The 23,036-nt window shown below is 35.6% G+C and overlaps 1 long non-coding RNA gene across 1 annotated transcript in view; it reads left to right on the top strand.

The window, feature by feature from the left end:
- The first annotated feature begins 9,805 nt into the window (after positions 1-9,805).
- Positions 9,806-23,036, top strand: part of LOC141506856 (uncharacterized) — a 73,818-nt gene continuing 60,587 nt past the window's right edge. The window contains exon 1 of the long non-coding RNA XR_012473991.1: positions 9,806-9,873. This is a non-coding gene — a long non-coding RNA (uncharacterized LOC141506856). The remainder of the gene's footprint in view (positions 9,874-23,036) is intronic.

Genomic DNA, 23,036 nt, shown 5'->3' with positions numbered 1-23,036 from the left:
AATGAAGAGGGCCTAGCAGAGCCATAGCTCAAACTATTCTACAAATCCTTAATTCTTAGATTAATTTAGTACTGTTAAAAAATAGAAATGTGAATAAGTGGAACAGGTTAGGTACACAATATATAGAAGCAAAGGAACTTAGTAATTTAATGTTTGATAAACCCCCAAATCCTAACTACTAGGGTAAGGACTCATCATTTACTTAAAAAAATTCTGAGAAATTTGGATAACTGTTTGGAAGAAATTAATTCTAGACCAACAAGTTACAAATAAATAAGAAAAAAAATAATCTTTCAGAAAAGAGAAAAGTAGGGGCGGCTAGGTGGTCCAGTGGATAGAGCATCGGCCCTGGAGTCAGAAGTACCTGAGTTCAAATCCAGCCTCAGACACTTAATAATTACCTAGCTATGTGGCCTTGGGCAAGCCACTTAACCCCATTGCCTTGCAAAAGAAAAAGAAAAAGAAAAAGAAGAAGAAAAGAGAAAAGTTCATATTGGAACAAGGCCTGGAAGAAATCATCAAAAATAAAATGGTCAATTGGTCCAAACCTAAATAAATGAAAATCAATAGAGATAAATGTGACTCTTACACTTGGGCACACACACACACACACACACACACACACACTTCATTCTAGCCAGTACAAAGTGAAGGAGACATGGAGACATGTCTAGGCAACAGTTCTGAAAAATATCTGGGGATTTTGATGGGCTCTAAGCTCAATATGTGTCCTCAGTGTGATATAGCAGCCAAAAAGCTAAATTTGTTCATCATTGAGAGAAGATTCTCAGGATAGGGAGGAGATAGTTCCACTGTACTCTGCCTTGATCTGTTCTCTTTTGGGGTATTGTACTGAGACTTGGATTTTTTTTTGTTTTGTTTAAGAACATTGATAAGTTGAATTGTTCCAAGGAGGGCAACCAGATTGGTGAAGAATATTGAATCCAAGGGGCAGCTAGGTGGTGCAGTGGATAAAGCACCAGCCCTGGAGTCAGGAGTACCTGGGTTCAAATCCGGTCTCAGACACTTAATAATTACCTAGCTGTGTGACCTTGGGCAAGCCACTTAACCCCATTGCCTTGAAAAAAAAAAGAGAATATTGAATCCATCATCACATAAGGATTAGTTTTGAAGGGAGCATATTTAGCTAGGAAAAGAGAAGATTTAGAAGAGAATATGATAGCTGTGCTTAAATATTTGAAGTGCTCTCATGGCTGAAATTGGTTAGACTTCTCTTTGGCTGCAGAGGTCAAAACCAGGTGGAAGGTGCAAAGAAGCCAGTTAGCAAAAAAGGTTAGTTAACAGGGGAAAAAAGAATAGACTATCTCTTTTTAAAAAAAGGGGGGGGGCAGCTAGATGGCACAGTGGATAAAGCACTGGCCCTGGAGTCAGGAGTACCTGGGTTCAAATCCGGTCTCAGACACTTAATAATTACCTAGCTGTGTGGCCTTGGGCAAGCTACTTAACCCCGTTTGCCTTACAAAAGAAAAAAAAACCTAAAAAAAAATGTTAGGAGCAGATGGTTGACACAGTGAATAGAAAACTGATCTTGGAGTCAGAAGGACTTGAATTCAAATTTGACCTCAGACATTTACAAGTTGTGTGACCTTGGCAAGTCACAACCCCTAAAAAAGTTAGTTCAAATTTAGTATCTAGTTTCAGAGCACAGTAGGAGCTACTGTATTAGAACCTACTCAGTTTCTACAGGGGATCATTACACTGGTCCCTATTCTCTACATCTCTGGAAACCAGAAAAAGAAGTTCCAAGATTTCAATTCCTGAAAAATTATCAGCTGCTGGAAATATAGTCAAAAACTTAATAGGGCAATTCCCTGACTCTGACTCCATAGGACAGATTTAAAGTTTAGAGACATATCATCTGTTTGTACCTACTTCACTGGGTAACATGCTATTGAGAAGCTAAAGTCCATTTAGATTCATTTATTTGACAAATAGCTATAAGTTCCTTTTATATTATCTGTCTATTATTATGTTAGATGCTGCCAGAGATATAAGGATCATAAGACCATCTATATGGATCTGGAAAATACTTGAGAATCCTCTAGTCCAAACCCTTCATTTCACAGGAGAAGGAACTAAGGCCAATGGCTTGCCTAACACAAGTAGCAAACAACAAAGACAGAATTTGAACCCAGGTATGGTGCTCTTTCCATAGCTCAATGATGCTTCCCAATCAATAATAACAAAGATATAATACCCTCAAATAAAATACACTCTGGTTGTGAAAAATAAAAAGTTTTTAAAAAAAACTCTTGATTGGCAAAGTTGATTCGTAATTCAAAAAAAAATAATGAACCATCTCAAAACAGTAATAAAAATCTACTTTATTTAAACATCTATTTTCAAAGTCCTTCACACATTGATTTATTGTCAAATAATTATACAAAAAATAATGCTCCAAGAGTTCAGTAAAGAAAAACATTCTAAATAAAAATGCTCTGGAAGTCTTCAAATAATATTGAGTATATAAAATAGAAATGTAAGACCTTCAAATAAAAATTATTGTGTTGCTATTATCTATGATATACTAAGGACAAATAATACCTGGGCCCTGGTTGCAAGACAGATTGTGAAGAAAAGAAAAGAGTACTGGATTTGTACTCAAAGAACCTGGATTTGAACTACCTATATGATTTTGGGAAAGTCACTTCATTTCTGGGTCTCAGTTTTCTCATCTGTAAAATGAGGGTATAGAGTAAAACACTTTCCTTCCCCCTCCCAATTCCTTCTTATATGCAGAAACAAATTTCAACATTCATTTTTAAAACCTTGAGTTTCAAATCCCTTCCTTCAACCCCACTCCCCCTCATTGAGAAAGCAAATTATGTAATAGAGGTTAAAATACACATTTTAAAAGACTTTTTAAAAATATATTTTTAATTTTTTCAATTACAATGCAAGGATAGTTTTCAACATTCATCCTTTTGTAAGTTTTTGAGTTCCACATTTTTCTTCCATCCTCCCTTCCCTCCTCTCTCCCCATGGCAGCAAGCAATCTGAAATAGATTGTGAATGTACAATTATATCTAACATATTTCTATATTATAGACTGATGATTTTTAAGGTCACTTGCAACTATAAACCTATGATGATATGTTCTATCTCCCTCAATGATCCAAATGCTCTCTGGGCCCCAGATGGAGAGACCTTTTGTGGAAAAAATTATAACAACATGGCCCTAACTCCATTCCTCTGGAGCCCAGCTATATCCAAATTCTTGCAACCACTGCCACTAAGAAAGTCAACAGGAAGGATGGGGTTCCTTCCTTATAAGACTCTTCTTACAAATTATTTTTTCTCCTATTACTTTTATCTTCATTTCTTTTAAAATCCCAAAGCTGGGGGAGGGGGAGGGAGGGTAGCTAGGTGGCTTAGTAGTGGCTAGAACACCAGCCCTGGAGTCAAAATGATGAGTTCAAATCTGGCCTCAGTCACTTAATAATTGCCTAGCTGTGTGACCTTGGGCAAGTCATTTAACCCCATTGCCTTAAATAAACAAAATTTTTTAAAAAATCCCAAAGCCAAATGTACATAATTGTATTACAGTGAGTTATAAAGACAATGATTATGTATAACCTCATCCAACTTCTGTATTTTCCTGTTTTCTGAGTACCAGAAGAAATTACTATTTTCTTAATCAGCTAAATAATCATTTTTCTTATGAGTGAGAGATAGAGTGATCCCCAATGTCTTCTGAGGATGCTGTCCTTGTGTGACTTATAGAGAGGAAGAACAGACATCTCTAGCCTCTTCTCCCCCAACACTTCTGTAAGTATGATTTTCATTCCTGCCAGGAGGGGAAGCAGAAGATTTGAACTGTAGGCTACCACCATGCTCTCCTCAGATGGAGAAGGGATACCACACTAGATATATGGCTATCTGTTTCCTTAAATATTGTTCATCTAGGGAATCAGGGTCCATCTAAATTGTGATTGCTTTGTCATTTGAGGGAGGAGGATCCTAAATTCTAAAACTAAAGTTTATCCTTTCCCTATCTAATACCAGTTCCATAACAAATACAAAAAGTCTGTCTATCCAAATCATGGCAAAACAGATATCAAAGAAGTTATACACAGGAGAGTATATATCAGATAATACAATGCTCCCATAGGGAGCAAGACAGTTCAATTCAACCAAGAAAGTATCCTGGATCTCACCCAAAAGGGAACTTGCCAGACTCTAGAATAGCAAACTGGATATAGAGGCTTGGTAAAGATTTCCCACTTCTCTCCTGTCTTCCCAGAGTTTTCCTCCATTAACCCGAAGTGGATTTGGTCTCTTCTATATTTTCTTTTAAATCTGGAAGCCAGGAATCCAAAATGATTCACTTGAAGAATTCTGAAGAAGATTGGTACCCCGAGAATCCCAAAGGGGACTGATTCAAAAGGATCCTGAAAGGAGACACCTCATTTGAAGTGTCCATAAAAGGGGCTTGAAGAAGACTTGTGTGGAGAGATTCTAAAGGGATTGACTAAAAACTAAAGATTTACCCTTACCAACTCTACCCCTTCCCTCATACAGGGCCTTTATCTTCATCAAAAAGGAAAGAATCCCAACCCATAAGTTTTGGGACAGAGGTAAAGTGAATTACCTAAGATCACAAGCTAGGCAATTATTAAGTGTCTCGTTGTCCTAATTCCAGGGCTGATGCTCTAGACACTACTAACTCTACCATGTTTTTATAAACATAAAATGATAAATCCCTAAGGAACCATTAAAAATGTTTCAATAATTAATCATATTAAAAATGAAAAAATACATTAAAATATACTTCTGAGTTCTTCTGGGACATTCAAGGTTCATATCAAGCATATTTCTATTCTGCCTAAGTAGTTTCCAAAACAATATAATATCCATGGAAGACTTTCTTTTAACAGTTCACTTTGAGCCTGGGAATAGTGTATCTTTTCTGAACACTTTAATATAAAATTTGAGTTGGGATACAGCACTGGAATTCCCATTTTAAATCTGTGGTAGACAATAGTTTCCTGGTATAGTTCCTCTTATCTTAAAAAGTTTTCTTTCCACACAAGTTCCTTTGGCATCAGTTTTCCTAGTAGTTTTCTGGGTGAAATTTCCTCTCCTCATGAAACCCAGGACCAGTAAAAAATCAACCCATATGGACTCTGGGCTTTTCAGATTTGGTGGATGTCTGAAACCATGGGAGTAACTATACCTGTAATGTATGACTGACCAGATATGTTTCCAGGTGGAAAACCATCCAGAGAATCCTCAGAGTTGCTGATTTCTTGTTGTACATCCTTGCTATGTGTCAGAAAAGCAAACTTCCTCCTTGATTAAATACTCATTGCTTTACAAGTGCTTCACTTCATCCCAACATTGAACCTGAACTAAGAGAACACTGAATTTAGTCATCCTACAACAAAATCATGAAAATATGATGAGATTAAGCCTATTTTTTCTAGATGAAAGATTTTGTTGACAATGAAGAAATAGTCCACCTGCAAATATTTCCATCTACTTACAAATATTTCCTTGTTATTTTCATCCTACAATTTAGATTTTCTCACAGAAGCTTTGTCTTTGGTGGTCTGTAAGATAAATGTAGACTTTCAGAGGGATTTGGAGAGGATCAGTCATTATCAAAAAGTTAAAAAAAAATTCAAGACTTTACATGTACTGAGATATGTACAGCCTGAAAGGTTTAGTTCTCCCAACCCATCTGCATGGGAAATTTTTGTTATAATTCAAAAGTTTGAGTAGTTTCTAAAACAAAATGGAGTCAAATGATTTTTAAAAATTTTTTACTGATGTTTTGTTTCTTACATCTCCATAGTACCTCAATGTATTCTTCCTCCTTCCCTTACCACATTTTATGGAAAATAATATTTTCAACAGAAGAAAAAAAAATCAGCAAAACTGATTGAAACATCGAGAAAGTCCAAAAACATGTTCAATGTATAATACCCATGGGCCTCTCACCTACATGAAGCAGATTAGTGATGTCTCCTCTTATCTTTCATTCAAGTCCTACTTGATCTTTATAATTTTATTATTTTTACTTTTGATTTTTTGAAGTGTTGTTCTGTACATTCTATGGAGAACTCACTCAGGGCAAGTGCTCACAAGGTGGTCAGAAGAAGTGATAATGAGACACCCTGAAGGTCTCATTGAAGAATTTTAGAATTGATTGTACAGCTTGGGAGACACTGGCACAGGATTGCCCAGCATGGGGTACCCTCATAAGTGAGGGTACTGCACTTTATGAGGAAGGCAGAATTGAAGCAACTCAAAGGAACATGACACCCCAGGATTATTTGTGCCCAACCTGTGGTAGAGCATTCCAAGCTCATATTGGGATGCTCAGTCACAGTTGGACCCACTGTAATTTGTCTCAAATACGGTGATGTCATTTTGGTGTTCTTCAAGGACAAGAACCAAGAACCATTGCCACATATGTTGTTCTACTACTTCACTCTGTATCAGGTCATATAGATCTTTCCATACTTCTCTGTATTCATCACAGTCATTATTTTACAGTGCAGCAATTTTCCAGTACTTTCATGAACCACCATTTGTTTAGTAATTCCCTAACTGCTGAATATCTTCTCCCGTCTAATTCTTATTGATCACAAAAAAATGTTGCTATAGATATTTTGGAATATATGAAGATCTTTTTTTTTAAATTGATGGCTTCTTGGGATACAAGCCCAGTCATGATGAGTCTCTGGTTCAAAGGGTATAGACAATTTTTTGTTCAGTTTTTTGTGTTTCTTTTTACAATATTTGATAGTAAAAATAGTACTTTGTAAATATTTAAATGGAAAACATGGTTTTCTTAAAAATTGACTTTTTAAGCATTTTCAGAAACACTTATTTTTTTTTTAGATTTTTCAGGGCAATGGGGTTAAGTGACTTGCCCAAGGCCACACAGCTAGGTAATTATTAAGTGTCTGAGGTTAGATTTGAACTCAGGCACTCCTGACTCCAAGACCAGTGCTCTATCCACTGCGCCACCTAGCCGCCCCAGCAACACTTATTTTCAAGTGATTGGATTGATTTGATGTATTTGCCTTGGAAAATGGTAATCTATTATTTATAATGTTAATAAGTATTTACTTATCAATATAGATAGTTATGAATGTAAACTATTTTCATTCTTATATTGAAATGTTTCCAACAATTTTTGCTTCTCCTTTCCTATTATCTGTTTTGTTGCAGAAGAGCGTCTCTGGGAGAAAAATTGCATCAGATTGACAAATATTTGTTTTTGCCAATATATGTCACCCATTGCTAAGTACAGTGCATTTGATTTCGGATTTTCTGGATCAGCCCTGTTGATTTCCTGAGTCATCTCTGCAGATGATCATTTCTAGTCTTAGTAGATTCATCTGGGACATTGGGAATATGATGTTTGCCGTTCGCTCTTGAAGAAGACCATGATAACAGGGAGGTGATGTCTTGACAAGCACATGAATTACATTTAAGTTAAGGAGTACTGTGCTAAGTCAACCAGCCTCACTTTCTTCTCCAGAGCCATCTGGGCCCAGTGGCCAGATATGAGTCAGGGCAACTAGAGATGGCCCTGAATGTGAGGATTAGGGTTAAGTTACTTTCCAATAGGAAAATAGGGGTCGGTGGAAGGATGGGCAGTGGGACTAAAGGATGTAGGTTTGTTTTGGGTGATGAAATCACCAGGCTCTTTGACTCATGAAGGTAAGAAAAGATATAGATTTTAATTCACAGCAAAAGTTCATGGGTTACTTCAAAAAGTTCACGTTCACTACATAAAGTTCACAGGTCAGGTTCTTTAACAAGGTAAAGAAAGTGAATTTTTAAGAAAATAGTAGCTTTAAATAAAGAAGAAATGGCTTCAAGCTGGATTGGTAAGAATATCAAGGACAGCTGAAAAAGGAAGAAAAAGGAAAGGAAGTAGCCACAAGATGATGACTGGTCTTAGATCAAAGTGGATCCAGCGTGGTAAAGAGGGTTGGCCAAACCTTCCTAGCCTATCTCTTATATAAGGAAGATTCAGGTGGATGGGGTCAAGGTGTGACTCACTTGGATGTAACTGGAATCAGATGAACATCTTGAAAGGTTAAGAGCTAAACAGGTAGAGGAGGGATGGGGGGAGTTGAAGTTATTCTCTATTATCTTAATGAATTTACATTTGAGAAGAGGATTAAACTGAACATTGTAGAGTGAGTCAGAGGCTCACAGAAAATGTCAAACACAGATAGTTCCTTAAACTTTGCAGGAAAGGCTAGACAAAAATTCCTCTAATCTTTCTCCTTTAATACCATGATGCTCTTATCCTTTTTATACTCCTATGGTGGAATACTATCCATGGTAGAATTCTCAGACACTTTTCCTGCTCTTCCCACTCTGCCAACCCCCTATTCTAACATGGGAATAAGGTTGTTCTTAAGTAGAGAAAACTGGAAAAAAGTTGACTATTAGTTCTCTGTCCAAGGCATTGAGGCCAATTCATGGCTAGGTTTCCATTGTCAGATTCTACTAAGAAAGCATTCATTCATCCTATGGGAAGAAAATTGAATTTGTAGTGACAATAGAACTGGGTTCCAATATGAGTTTTGTGTTGTAGTGCTGGGCAAGTTATTTACCATCGCCAGACCTAATTTATTAAGACGGCGACTGAACTAGATAATAACTTAGTCCTACCTCTTAGCATTTTGTTGTTCAATGAACAGTTATCTCTATAAATTACAAGAAGCAATTGTGAGGAGGGGAAGATTCAAGGGGCTACCTCTAAAATTGATGTCAGCTCTCTTTTCCTTAGTTTTATCTAGATCCAGCTTGTGCAGGTGGCAAGGCACCCCTCTTCAGAGGAGTCAGAATCTCCTGAGTGTTTCCCTGGAGCTCTTGGGAGACACCTCTCCTTCCTTGGTCCCCTGGTTGTTTTGTTTACCTGTTTGCTCTCTGAGCCCCTCAAACCTCCCCCCATAAGCTCTCCCAGGACAGGGTCTACTTCTTATCCCCGAGCATGTGTAATACTGCAGCAAGCCTGGGTCATGTTTAATGAATCACAGGATGTTGGGGTAGGAAGGGAGCTCCTAGCTTAGGGAACCCGAAGGATACTATGGAAACTCCTTATATTGACATCATTAAGGACAGACATATTGAAAGTTCTTTCTGGGATCCCAAGTTCATAATCCTCGGTGTAGTCCAATCCTTTTATTTTATTTATTTATCTATTTGTTTATTTACTTTTTATTCATCCATCCATCCATTTATTTATCTATTTATTCATCTATTAATTAATTAATTAATTTATTCATTCATTCATCCATTTATTTATTTATTTGTTTGTTTGTTTGTTTTAGGTTTTTGCTAGGCAATGGGGTTAAGTGGCTTGCCCAAGGCCACACAGCTAGGTAACTATTAAGTGTCTGAGGCTGGATTTGAACTTCACCACCCAGCCGCCCCTAATCCTTTTATTTTTACCCAGAAAGAAAATAAGCTCCTAGAGAAGGGACTTGTTCCTGTGCTTGGGCTGGATTCGAACTCTGGTCCAGGGCTACCAAATCCGGGGAACCCTCCACCCCCACTGAGAGGTTAGGGATGCTGAGGTGGGACCCCACAGGGGGGTCAGGTGAGGAGCCCAGGGAAGGGGGGCTTGTCCCCTCCTCCTGCTCCTCTTCATCCCACACCTCTTGCTCCCATGACCTGCTGCCCCCCTCCCGCTCTCCATCTTCTTCCCCTCAGCCTCCTATGGCTCCCCTCCCCCACTCCCCTCCCCCTCCACTTCCGCTTCCTCCCAGCTCGCCCCGCCCCCTTCTCCGCCCTTCCCCCTGCCCTTCCCCCTCCGCTTCTCCACCCCCCACCCCACACCGCGGCCACAGTCGCCACCGCTTCCTCCTCACCGGCCGGGTATGGACGTTTTCATTATTTTATTTGCATCATTCCAAACTGTTTTCCAAAATAGTTGTGCCACCAACAATGTATTAGCGCGCCCATCTTTCCAGTATCGACTGTTGCCATCTAGGATCATTTTTGCCAAAGTGCAGGGGGTGAGGTGAAACCTCAGAGTTGTTTTCACTTGTATTTCTTATTATTAGTGATTTGGGGTATTTTTCTTGTGACTATGAAGAATGTGACTTTACAATTCTTTTGAGAAATCTTTGATTCTTCCTTTTTCTATTTATCTACTGGGGAATGGCTTTTGGTTATAAATACATACCCACATACATATATTTTTATTACTATTTTTATTAATATTACATTACATTTATTATTGTTTATATATCTATTCAGAGAAATGATAGAAAATTTCTTCTTATCCTCGATGCTTTAATGGTGTCTGTACAGTTGCTTTTCAGTTTCAGATAATCAAAATTTTATAATTTATCTTTTAAAATTTACTTATTTGGTTAAGAATGCATTTCTTACCCAGAGCTGTGAGAGGTGTAGGATCTATTTCTCTTCTAATTTCTTTATAATATGATTTAATATAATAATTTAATGACATAATATAATTTAATATTAAGGGCACATGTCCATTTAGTATGCATTATGGAGAATTGGTGTGAGGTGTTAAGGGCACATATCCATTTAAAATGTATTGTGGACTATGGTGTGAAGTGTTGGTCTAAGCCCACTTTCTACCAGGTTGCTTTCCAGTTTCCAATTAGTATTTGTTTAAAAAAAAAAAGTTATCTCCCAGGTGAATTATGTTTTCCACTGTATCCAACATTGGGTTATTGAGTTCTATTGTTTCTGAATTTCTTTTGTCTAATCTGTTCCATTGATCTATAACTCTTTTAAAACTAATATCAAGTAGTTTTTGATAACTATTGTTTTCTAATATAGTTTGAGGTCTAGAAGTGCTATTTCCCTTAATCCTTAATTCTTTTCATCATTTTCCTTTGATATTCTAAATCTTTTGTTTTTTTAAATGAATTTGTCATTATTTTATCATAAAGTACAAATTAATTTTGGTATTGTCATTTTTATTTTTTGATTTTTTTAAAGATTTTATTTATTTTGAGTTTTACACTTTCCCCCTAATCTTACTTCCCTCCCCCCACCCCCCACAGAAGGCAATTTGCCAATCTTTACATTGTTTCCATGGTATACATTGATCCAAATTGAATGTGATGAGAGAGAAATCATAAACTTAAGGAAGAAACATAAAGCTAAAGAGATAGCAAGAGGTATTGTCATTTTTACTACACTGACATGGCATAGGTACTGAATATTTCTCCAGTTCTGTTGTTCTTTAATTCTCTCTATGGAGTGTTTTGTAATTTAATTATAAAAGTTTTTTTGTGTGCTTTGAAAGGGAGACATCCAGAAATTTTTATGCATTTTGTAGTTATTTGGAATGGAATTTTCCTTTCAATTATTACTTCTTGTATTTTACTTTTATTGTTAATTTAAAAAATGCTTCTGGCTTTTGAGGAATTATTTTATATTTACAACTTTGCTGAAGCTATTAATCATTTCAGTTAATGTCTTTGCTGATTCCCTGGGGTTTTCCAAGTAAGCCATCATATCATCAGCCAGAAGATAGTTTGTTTCCCCTCTTTACCTATTTTAAATCCTTAAATTCCTTTTTTTCTTTTTTCTTGCTATTACAGCAGTTTCATATCAATCAGAATTGTATCAAATCATAGTGAAGAAAATGGACATTCTTGCTTCACTCCAGTATTTATTGAAAACGTTCTAGTGTGTCCTCATTGCATCTGAGGTTTGCTTTTAATTTTAGATGTTTTTTTATAACATTTTTAAAAGGTCCCTCTATGTCTATACCTTGTAGGATTTTTAGCATAAAATATTGTTCTATTTTGTCAAAACCTTTTTCTTCATCTACTGAGATGAATATATGGTTTGGAATGTTTTGTGATTTAATATAATTTTGTTGATTCTTTTCCTAATGTTGAACCATCCTTACATCCCTGGTATAAATCTCATTTTGATCATAATAGATGTTATCTAGAATAAATCACCATATCTGTTGGATAGGTTTTTGTTTATCATTTTTTAGTTTATTAATGAATTGAGTTATGTTTTCTCTTTCCCTTGGCTTAGGTATTAAGATTATATTTGTCTCTTAAAGGATTCTATTAGGGGTCTTTCTTTCCCAGTTTTTCAGAATAATATGGGTATTATGATTCCTAACTCATTAAGTTTGATATAATTACTCTGTGAATTCAGCAGATTCAGAGGTTTTTCTTCTTTGGAAGTACTGTTACAGCTAAATCTATTTCCTTTTCTAAAATTGAATTATTTAAGATCTTTATCTGGTCTTTTGATAGTTTATTTTATATTTTTGAATGTATTCCTCCATTTTGTGTTCTCAGTGTTAGCATGTAGCTGGGCAAAATGTTCTAATTATTCTTTTTTATTTATTCATTCTTTTTACTTTATATTTTATTTGCTTACTCTTATTTTGTTTATTTATTATTTTTATTTATTTTAGACAAAGTGATATAATTTCACTTTACTCATTTTTTTTGGATTGGTTTTTCTGTTCTCTTCTTTTTTTCTTTTTTTTTTTAGATTTTTCAAGGCAATGGGGTTAAGTGTCTTGCCCAAGGCCACTCGGCTAGGTAGTTATTAAGTGTCTGAGGCCAGTATTTGAACTCAGGTACTCCTGACTCCAAGGCTAGTGCTCTATCCACTGCGCCACCTAGGTGCCCCTGTTCTCTTCTTTTGGCTAGTGATTTATCAGTTTTATTAGTTTTATCTCTTCTCAGCAATACGTGATCAAAGGCAATTCTCACAGACTTATGATGGAAAATGTCATCAACATTCAGACAAAAATAAGGAATCTGAATGCAGCTCTAAGCCTGCTATTTTCACTTTTTATTTTTGGGTTTTTTTTTCTCAGTTTTATCATTTTGTTCTGATTCTTCTTTCACCAAAAAAAACCTTAAAATTTTTATTTTAACATGTAATAGGGGGAAACTATTTTTACAAAAGAAAGAAAACAGACCAAAAAAACACAACATTAAAAAAAAACTGAAAAATAGAAGACTTTTAGACTTTATCAGTTTTTTTTTTCTGGATGTGAGTAGTAATTCTATCATGAATCCTTTGGGACTGTCTTGGATCATTATATTACCTAGAATAGCTAAATCATTCATAGTTGATCATCTTAGAATATTATTGTTTCTATCTATAATATTCTTCTAGTACTGATCACTTCACTTTGCACCAGTTTATGTCTCTTCAAGCATTTCTGAAATTAGTATACTTGTCACTTCTTATAACACAAAAGTATTCCATTACAATCATAAAACACAACAGGCATTCTCTAGATGAAAGGCATTTCTTTCAATTTCTAATTATTTGTCACAACAGAAAGAAATGCTCTAAATATTTTTGTACATGTAGGTCTTTTTCTTTTTGTTTCTTTGAGATACAGACTTAGGAGTGATATTTCTGGAACAAAGGATATGTAGTTTTATAGCCCTTTGGATAGATTCCAAACTACTCTCCAGAATGGTTGGATCACACACACAACTACACTAACTGCATTATTGCCCCAGTTTTCTCACATATCCTCTATCATATTTTAATTTTCATTTCTCTAGTCTGTAGTGATTTAGTAGGTTTGGGGTACAGCTAGATGGCACAGTGGAAAATGGAATGGTCCTAGAGTCTGGAGGATCTGAGTTTAAATCTGGCCTTAGTCACTTGACTCTTACTAGCTATGTGACTCTGGGCAAATCACTTAACCCCAATTGCCTTACATACATACATACATACATACATACATACATACATACACAGAGGTGATTTAGAACATGTTTTCATATAACTATACATAGCTTTGATTTCTCTGTCTGAAAACTGCATGTTCATATCCTTTAACTATCAATTGGGGAATGACTGTTACCCAGTTTGACTGTTTTTTGACTGTTCTTTATATGTTTGAGAAATGAGGCCTTTTTTAAAAGAAACTTGCAATAAAATTTTCTAATCTTGGTTGTGTTTGTTTTGTTTATGCAAAAACTTTTAAGTTTAATATACTCAAAATGATCTATTTTATATCTCATAATGATTCTTTTGGGGGCATAAATTCTTCCCTTAATCATAGATATGACAGGTAAAGCCTGACTGACTTGGTTATCACTCTCCATTTGACCTTCTCTTGGGATGTAAAATATTGTTCTATACCTGCTTTCTGCCACAGTGTTGACAGTTTTCCAGCAGTTTTGTCAGTGAGTTCTTCCCCCCAAAAGCTGAGGTCTTTGGGTTTATCAAACACTAGACTACTATTTTCCTTTCCTGTTGTCTTATGTATTTAATCTATTCCACTATTCTATCACTCTATTTCTTAGCCAGTCCTAGATAGTTTTGTTGATTACTGCTTTATAATTCAGTTTGTGAAATGGTATGCATTTTCCTTCATATTTTTTTCATTAATTACTTAGATCTTATCTTACTTAGATCTTTTGTTTTTCCACATGAATTGTCATTATTTTTTCTAGCTCTATAAAAATAACTTTTTGCTAGTTCATTTGGTATGGCACTGAATGAGCAAATGAATTTAGTTAGAATGGTTATTTTTATTATATTGGCTTAACCTCCCCATGAACAATTGATTTTTCAGTTGTTTAGATTTTATTTTATTTTTGTGAAAAGTTTTGTAATTGTGTTCATATAGTTTCTGGATTTATCTTGACATAGACTTCCAAATATTTTATATTGTCTATCGTTATTTTAAATCATATTTCTGTCTTGCTATTGGAATTTGTTGGAAAAATATAGAAAAATTGATGGATTTTCTAGATATATTTTATATTCTGCAACTTTGCTAAAGTGGTTTATTATTTTAACCATATGTTTAGTTCATTTTCTAGGATTCTCTAAGTATATTTTCATACTATCTACAAAGATTGATAATTTTGTTACCTCATTGCCTATTCTAAATGTCACAATTTCTTTTTCTTCTCTTATTGCTATAGCAAACATTTCTAATACAATATATCTTGAATTTTTATTTAAGGCAATGGGGTTAAGTGACTTGCCCAAGGTTATACAGCTAGGCAATTATTAAGTGACTGAGGTCGAATTTGAACTCAGGTCCTCCTGACTCCAGGATTGGTGCTCTATCCACTGCACCACCTAGCTGCCCCCTCTAGTACAACATTGAATAATAGTGTGATAATGGACATCCTTGTTTTATCCTTGATCTTACTGGACTTTTAGTTCATCCTCATTACAGATAATGTTGGTCCTTTGCTTTGATAGATATTATTTATCATTTTAAAGAAAGTTCCATTTATTCTTATGCTTTCTAGTGTTTTTAATAGTAATGGGTCCTATATTCTGTCAGAAACATTTTCTGCATATATTGAGATAATTATATAATTTCTGTGCTTTTGTTACTGATACGGTCAATTATGCTGATAGTTTTGCTAATATTGAATGAGCCAAGCACTTCTGGTATAAAGCTCATCTGATCTTTGTGTATGATCCTTGTGACATTTAGATATTAGTACCATATTTGTATCATAAAAGGAATTTAGCAAAACTCCTTCCTCACCTATTTTTCTAAATAGTTTATATGGTATTAGAATTAATTATTCTTTAAATGTTTGGTAGAATTCATTTGTGGATTGACCTGGTCCTGGATATTTTTTCTTATGGAATTCATTGATGATTTGTTCACTTTTCATTTTCTGGGATGGGTTAATATTTTTTTTTCTTTTTGCAAGGCAATGGGGTCAAGTGGCTTACCCAAGGCCACACAGCTAGGTAATTAAGTGTCTGAGGTCGGATTTGAACTCAGGTACTCCTGACTCCAGGGTCGGTGCTCTATTCACTGCGCCACCTAGCCGCCCTGGGTTAAGTATTCTTTTCCTTCTTCTGTTAATTTGGGCAATTTATATTTTTTGAAATACTCATCTATTTTGTTTACATTGTCAGATTTATAATTAAACAAAATAGCACCTAATAATTGCTTTAATTTCCTCTTCATTGCTGATGAATTTGCCCTTTTCATTTTTAATCCTGTAATTTAATTTTCCTATTTTTAAAAAAAATCAAATTGACCAATGGTTTTATCTGTTTTATTGGGTTTTTTTTCCATAAAGCTAGATCTTAGTTTTATTTATTAGTTTAGTAATTTTTATTTCAATTTTATTATTCTCTCCTTCAGTTTTTCAGGATCTGAAACTTGGTGATTAATTTGGTGTTTTTAATTGTTCTATTCATATATTTTTTAAATTGCATGCCTGAACCATTAATCTGTTTTTTCTCTATTTTATTAATGTAAGCATTTAGAAATATAAATTTTCATCCTTTGGCTGCATCCCAAACATTTTGGTATGTTATCTTATTTTGTTAATTCCCTTTAATGAAATTATTTTTGTGATTTGTACTTTGACCCACTCATTGTTTAGGATTATATAGTTTATTTAGATATAATTTTCATCTATCTTGCCATGGTCCTTTGTCGAATGTATGTAAATTCTTTTGCATCATAATTTGAAAAGGATATATTTATCATTTCTGCTTTTCTGCATGTTTGTGAGGTGTTTATACTCTGAAACATCGTCAGTTTTTGTGTGGGTGTTATGTACAGCTAAGGAAAATGGTATATCCTTTTTATTCTCATTCAGTTTTTAAAAAATTTGTTTATTTAGTATTTTATTTTTTTCCCAGTTACATGTAAAAACAATTTTTAACATTTGTTTTTAAAACTTTGAGTTCCAAATTCTTTCACGTCCTCTTGGCCCATCCGTCCATGTCCCCCCTTCCCCTTGAGAAGGCAAGTCATTTGATATAGGTTATAAATGTGTAGTCATGCAAAATATTTCCATAATGGTTATGTTATGAACAAAAACAGACAGACCCCCCAAAATAAAAGCATCCTGAATAAAAATAAAATTTAAAAGGATGCTTCAGTCTGTATTCAAATACTATCAATTCTTTCCTTGGGGATGGATAGCATTATTTATCATAAGTCTTCAGAGTTGTTTTAGGTCACAGTATTTCTGAAAAGCTAAGTCATTCGAAGTTGATCATCCTACAATATTTCTGTTACTTTGTACACAATACATTTCACTTTACATCAGTTCACATAAGCAGAATAGCATTCCATCATAATTACATATCAGAATTTGTTCAGTCATTCCCCCCACTGGTGAGTATCCCCTCAATTTCCAATTTTTTGGCACCAGAAAAAGAACTACTATCAATATCCTTGTACATATAGATTCTTTTCCTTTTTGTTTTCATTTCTTTTGAAATGCCAACCTAGTAGTGGCATTACTAGGTCAAAGGTTAGGCATGGTTTTATAATCCTTTGAGCATAATTTTTGCTCTACAGAATTACTGAATTAAGTTCACAACTCCACCGACAATGCATTAATGTCTCATTTTCTCTATATCCCCTCCAGCATTTGGCATTTTCTATTATCTTAGCTAATCTAATAGTTATAAGATAGTATTTCAGAATTTTTCCAATTTGTCGTGATTTGGAACTTTTTAAAAATATGTCTATAGATAACATTGATAACATCTGAAAACTTCATATCTTTTGATCATTTATCAATTGGGGAATGGCTCTTAGTTTTATAAATTTGACATATTTGTGTATTTTGGAGAAACTTGCTTCAAAAAAATGCTTTTTCACATTTACAATTCCTAACTGTATTTCCCTCCATCTTATTCCCCCAACATCATTTATTCTCTTCTCACCCTGCCCCTCCTCAAGTGTTTTGTTTCTTACTAGCTCCTCCTCCAATCTGCCCTCTCCTCCAGAATCCCCTCCCTTCTTTCTTTAACTGGCTGGATGTGTATATTATTCCCTCTTTGAGCCAGTTCTGGTGAGAGTAAGGTTCGCTCACTCCCCCTCACCTCTCCCCTCTTCCACTCCACTGTAAAAAGCTTTTTTTTTCCTTTTATGTGGGGAAAACTTACCCTATTCTACTTTCCCTTTTCCCTTTCTCCCACCCCTTATTTTAATTTTTTAAAGATATTATTCCTTCATATTTTTTCTTCAGTGAATTTTTGTGCCTCTTTTTCCATTTGGCCAATTCTGCTTTTTAAGGCATTCTTTTCCTCATTGCATTTTGTCCTTCTTTTGGCTTAGACTAGTTTTTAAGGCATTATGTTCTTCAGTATTTTTTTTTTTTGTATTTCCTTTACCAAGCTGCTAGCGTGTTTTTCATGATTTTCTGGTTTCACTCTCATTCCTCTTTCCATTTTTCCCCTCTATCTCTCTTATTTGATTTTCAAAATTCTTTTTGAGGTTCCCCCATGACCTCTGAGACCAATTCATATTTTTCTTGGAGCCTTTAGATGTCAGAACTTTCTCTGCTATCTTCTGAGTTTGTGTTTTGAGCTTCATTGTCACCATAGTAACTTTCTTTGATCAGATTTTGTTTGTTTGTTTGTTTGTTTGTTTTTAGGTTTTTGCAAGGCAAATGGGGTTAAGTGGCTTGCCCAAGGCCACACAGCTAGATAATTATTAAGTGTCTGAGACAGGATTTGAACCCAGGTACTCCCTCCGAGGCTGGTGCTTTATCCACTACGCCACCTAGCCGCCCCATTTGATCAGATTTTTTCCTGTTGTTTTCCTCGTTTTTCCAGCCTATAATTTGATTTTTAACTCTTTGTTAAAGTAGGGCTCTACTTCCAGAGTGAAGGGCACTGTCCATGCTTCTGGGGTTTTGTGCAGCTGTTTTTAGAGCTGCATCTAGAGATCTACAAGTTTTCAGTTCTTCCAAGATGGTATGATCTAAAGAGAGGTGTTTCCTACTCTTCTGGCCTGTGCTCTGCTCTGAGAGTGACCACAAGCATTCTTTTTCACCCTGGAACTGTGAAGAGGTTCCCTGCTCCCCTGTAGCAGCAAACTTTGTGACCCAGATCCGAATATAAGCAAAGCAACAGAGTCCTACCTCAGTGCTAGCAAAAAAGACTCCTGTAATCTCCTTCCTGTTTGTCATCTTGGACCTCTGGAAGCAGCCACTGCCACTGGGTCTTATCCTTCATTATTGAGGAAGACCAAAATGACATCACTATGTTTGAGACAAATTAAGTATGTCCGACTGTGGCTAATCAGACCAATATGAACTTGAAATGCCCTACTATGAGTTGGGCACAAATAGTCCATGTGAACACCTGGGATGAGTACTCTAAATTTAGGTATGTCATGTTTCCTTTGAGCTGCTTCAGTTCTGCCTTCCTCATAAAGGGCAGCACCCTCACTGATGGAGGGCACACCATGCTTGGGCAGTCCTGTGTCAGTGTCTCCCAAGTTGTACAATCAGTTCTAAAGTTCTTCAATGAGAGCTTCAGGGTGTCCTGGTATTGCTTCTTCTGACTCCCTTGTGAGCACTTGCTCTGAGTGAGCTCTCCATAGAATAGTTTTTTTGGTAAGCAACATGACCAGCCCATCATAGTTGCACTCTCTGTAGTAATGTTGGAATGCTAGGCAGTTTAACTTGAGAAAGAACCTTAGTGTCTGATATCTTCTGTCAGGTGATCCTAAGAATCTTTCTAAGACAGTTTCAATGGAAGCGATTCAGTTTCCTGACAAGGCATAGCAGCTCTGTAGACCTTCAGTTTGGTAGTCATTCTAATACCTCACCCCTCCCATATGTTCTTTTGGAGTCTCCCAAATACAGAGCTAGCTCTGGCAATATGAGTGTCAACCTCATTGTCAGTATGTACCTTCCTGGAAAGAACACTGCCAACGTAAATCCACAAAACTTCTCCATTTGTTGTAATCGATTCCTCCCATATGGTCTAGTGGTTAGGATTACTGGTTTTCCTCCAGGCAAGCTGGATTTGACTCCTGTTATGGGAAGAAGGTCACCTTTTTAAAAGACTAATGGGCTGCCAAGATGCAAAGCAAAGCCACTGCCATGCTGATTCAGTAGCTTCCAAGGCCTGCTTCCAGTTAGTTGCAGCTGGGTCTGTGTCAGCCTATATGTTAGACAGGGTTCCAATGCTCATCCTAGTATAACAGACCTTTCCTGTATACCTTAAGTTTTTTTTTTTTCTTTTGCCATTCCTATGTAGGTTGAGAATTCTGGAAATCAACACAGCTGCTGCTGCAGGAACTGCTTCAGCCTGTTCCTGTATTGCTGGGGGCCACTTTTAAGTTGTCTTGGACTGGAAAATTGCTTCATCCCATCCTTTTGTTGGTTCTGTCACTCTAGAATTTGTTTTGAGACATTATTTAATAGTTGTTTAGAGGTAAATTTGGGAGAGTTATCCTGAGTTCTTGCCTTAACGCCATCATTTTATCTCTGCCCACCACCCTACCTCCCCACCTAGGCTTTCATAGTAATATATTATTCTAAGCACTATATATGATAGTACCTATGTTACAATTATTTTTTAGCTGAATAGAACTGTAAAATATCCCAGTGTTAGATGATAAAAGCACTTACATTCAATGAACATTTACTTGGCATCATGCTAATCCTCTGGGAAAAATGAAACAGCTACTCTTATTTCCATCATTGTCTTTCTACTCACATGGCCACCATCCTTATGGTCTGTCCCCAGGATCCTAGAATTGCTTTATTAATTAGTCTCTTTCCCTCAAATGTCTCCCTACTCTCATTCATCCTACATTCATCTGCAAAGGTGATTTTGGTGAAGTGTATGTCTAACAATGTCACCCTGACCTCACCTCTTTCTCAATAATCTCCAATGATTCCCTATTATCTCTAGGATAAAATATAGTCATTTTTTTCTTTTGTAGATCTTTATACCTTTATACCTTTCTAGTCTCCTTTATTCCCTTACCTATCCTCCACAATTCAACCACTCTGAACTATCATCCAAAGGTGGAATAGGTGACTTAAGCAGGTAGTGAATTCCCCTCACTAGAGGTCTTCAAGTAAAAGTTGGATGACCAGTTTTCAGGTATGTTGTAAAATGGGATTCTTTTTCTGGTGGAAAGGAATAAATGTCTTCTGAAATCTCTTCTGAATTTGCAACTCTGATAACAGGCAAATTCAATATACCATCTCCAGACTTCATACCTATGTACTAGACTTCCCAATGACAGGAATGTTTTTCTGTCTCATTTCTGTCTTTTAGTTTTTCTTCAAATAGTAAATAGTAGTTTTCTTCAAATCACAGCTCAAATATCTTCTTCTATGGGAAGATTTTCCCAGCCCTCTCTGTCCCTTCCCATCTTCTAGGGCTTTCCCTTCTTATATTACCTCTCCTCTACTTTTATATATTTTGTATGTGTCTTGTTATTTTAATGCTATCTCCCCCTTTGGAATATGAGTTCCTGGAAAGAAGGGATTTATTGATCTTTGCATAGTGTAAACACATTTGTTGTTCATTCATTCAGTTATGTTCCACTCTTTATGACCCTGTGGACCATAGCATTCCAAAATTGTCCATACGATTTTCCTGGCAAAAATACTATACTGGTTTGCTATTTCTTTCTCCAGTAGATTAAGGCAAAGGGTTAAGTGACTTGCCCAGGGTATCACAGCTAGTAAGTATCTGACTCTGGATTTGAATTCAGGCCTCCCTGATTCCAGGCCCAGAATTATCCACTGAGCCATCTGGCTGTCTTGTGAGCACAAAGGAAATACTTAATAAATGCTTTTTCATTGATTGTCCTTATATTCAAGTTTGACTCAGGACTGATCCAGGTCTTTTTCTATGAAAAAGCATTATTCAGTCTCCCACTGACCTAATGGACCCAGCTTTGGATTGCCTCTCAGATAGCATACTACTGTTTAACTTAAGTGAAAATATCCTCCTACTCTTGATAGCTTGGGATAAGTAAAGGCAACATTTTTGACTGAAGGAAACATATAGCTCACCCAGGAAACATCACTCACAGAAGAATAGCTAGCTTGTTTCTGTTGGCATATGTGAAAATTGAATCTGTTTTAAAAATTTAATCCTGGAGTACCCTGCTGTGTTCTCCCCTTTACTGTCATTATTTTATTAAAGATCTCCAGTTCAGATGGAGATCATGGACAAATGTAACTGTTTCTTATATAATGTTTTTCTGGTATGCTGGAATGGTCAAATAATGCTGGTAATTCACACAACAAATTTGAGTTTTATTGTTCAAAAGTCAATCCTCTCTGGACTATCCTACTATCCCTTAGCTCTAAAGATTTGCAAACCTTTATCCATATCACTATTTGCAGTATTTTTTATTTACAATATTTAAAGTATTTACATTATTTCACTAGTAACAGTAACAGAGGATTATAAGATTGCTCCAAAATACTAATATTGAACTACTCATCAAAATGCAACACAATAATTGACCAGTTATTTGTCTTTACAATATAGCTGCTATTGTAAAAATGTTGTTCTACTGATTGTGTTCACTTCATTTTTAACCAGTTCACAGAAATCTTCTTAGATTTCTTTGAAAATGTCTCTTTTCTTATAATCATATTCTATTACATTCATATGAATGCTATCCTTATTTTCAAATTCTTTGACACCACAAAAAAGCTGCTATATTTTAATATATGTAGGTCATTTTCTTCTTTGAAATTTTTGAAGCATAAGACTACTAGTAATGTGAGGTCAAAGAGTATGAACAGTTTAATAATCTTTTGTTCAAAGCAGGAATTTGTTTTGCTTCATTATGCATATTTAATATGATTTGTATTAAGTATTTTCAAAGTCAATGCAGAGAAATTTTTTTAAAATAACTTTAAAGATGATCCTAGTTCAATTCCATACTCTTCTATGTTATGTAACACTAGGAGTCACTGTAAAGCAAGGTTTAGGGAGGTCAAAGTGAAACTGAAATTAATCTCGTGTTGTCATTCCCCTCCCCCCATTCCTCCAACAAACCTGCTAGTCCTTAGGGAGTGATAGGTCTCAAGTCCTCTTTTAAATTTGAGAGCAAACTAGTGAAAATGCCAGATAAATGCCACAAAATGGTTGGCTTCAATTGAAGAGTGTCCCAGCCTAAAACCAGAATGTAAAACTTTTAATTGGGTAGAACAAAATGTTACAATGACAATCTTCACAGAGGGAGAACAAAATTGAACCAGCAGGCTTCTGGGATTTTGAATTTTCACTTCTCTTCTGAGATGAGGAAATATTTCATGATTTTGGAATGG

Source organism: Macrotis lagotis, chromosome 1 (assembly GCF_037893015.1).
Source record: "Macrotis lagotis isolate mMagLag1 chromosome 1, bilby.v1.9.chrom.fasta, whole genome shotgun sequence".
Lineage (NCBI taxonomy): Eukaryota > Metazoa > Chordata > Mammalia > Peramelemorphia > Peramelidae > Macrotis > Macrotis lagotis.
The sequence above is the reverse complement of the archived record's forward strand: the minus strand, read 5'-3'. Positions and strand labels throughout refer to the sequence as shown.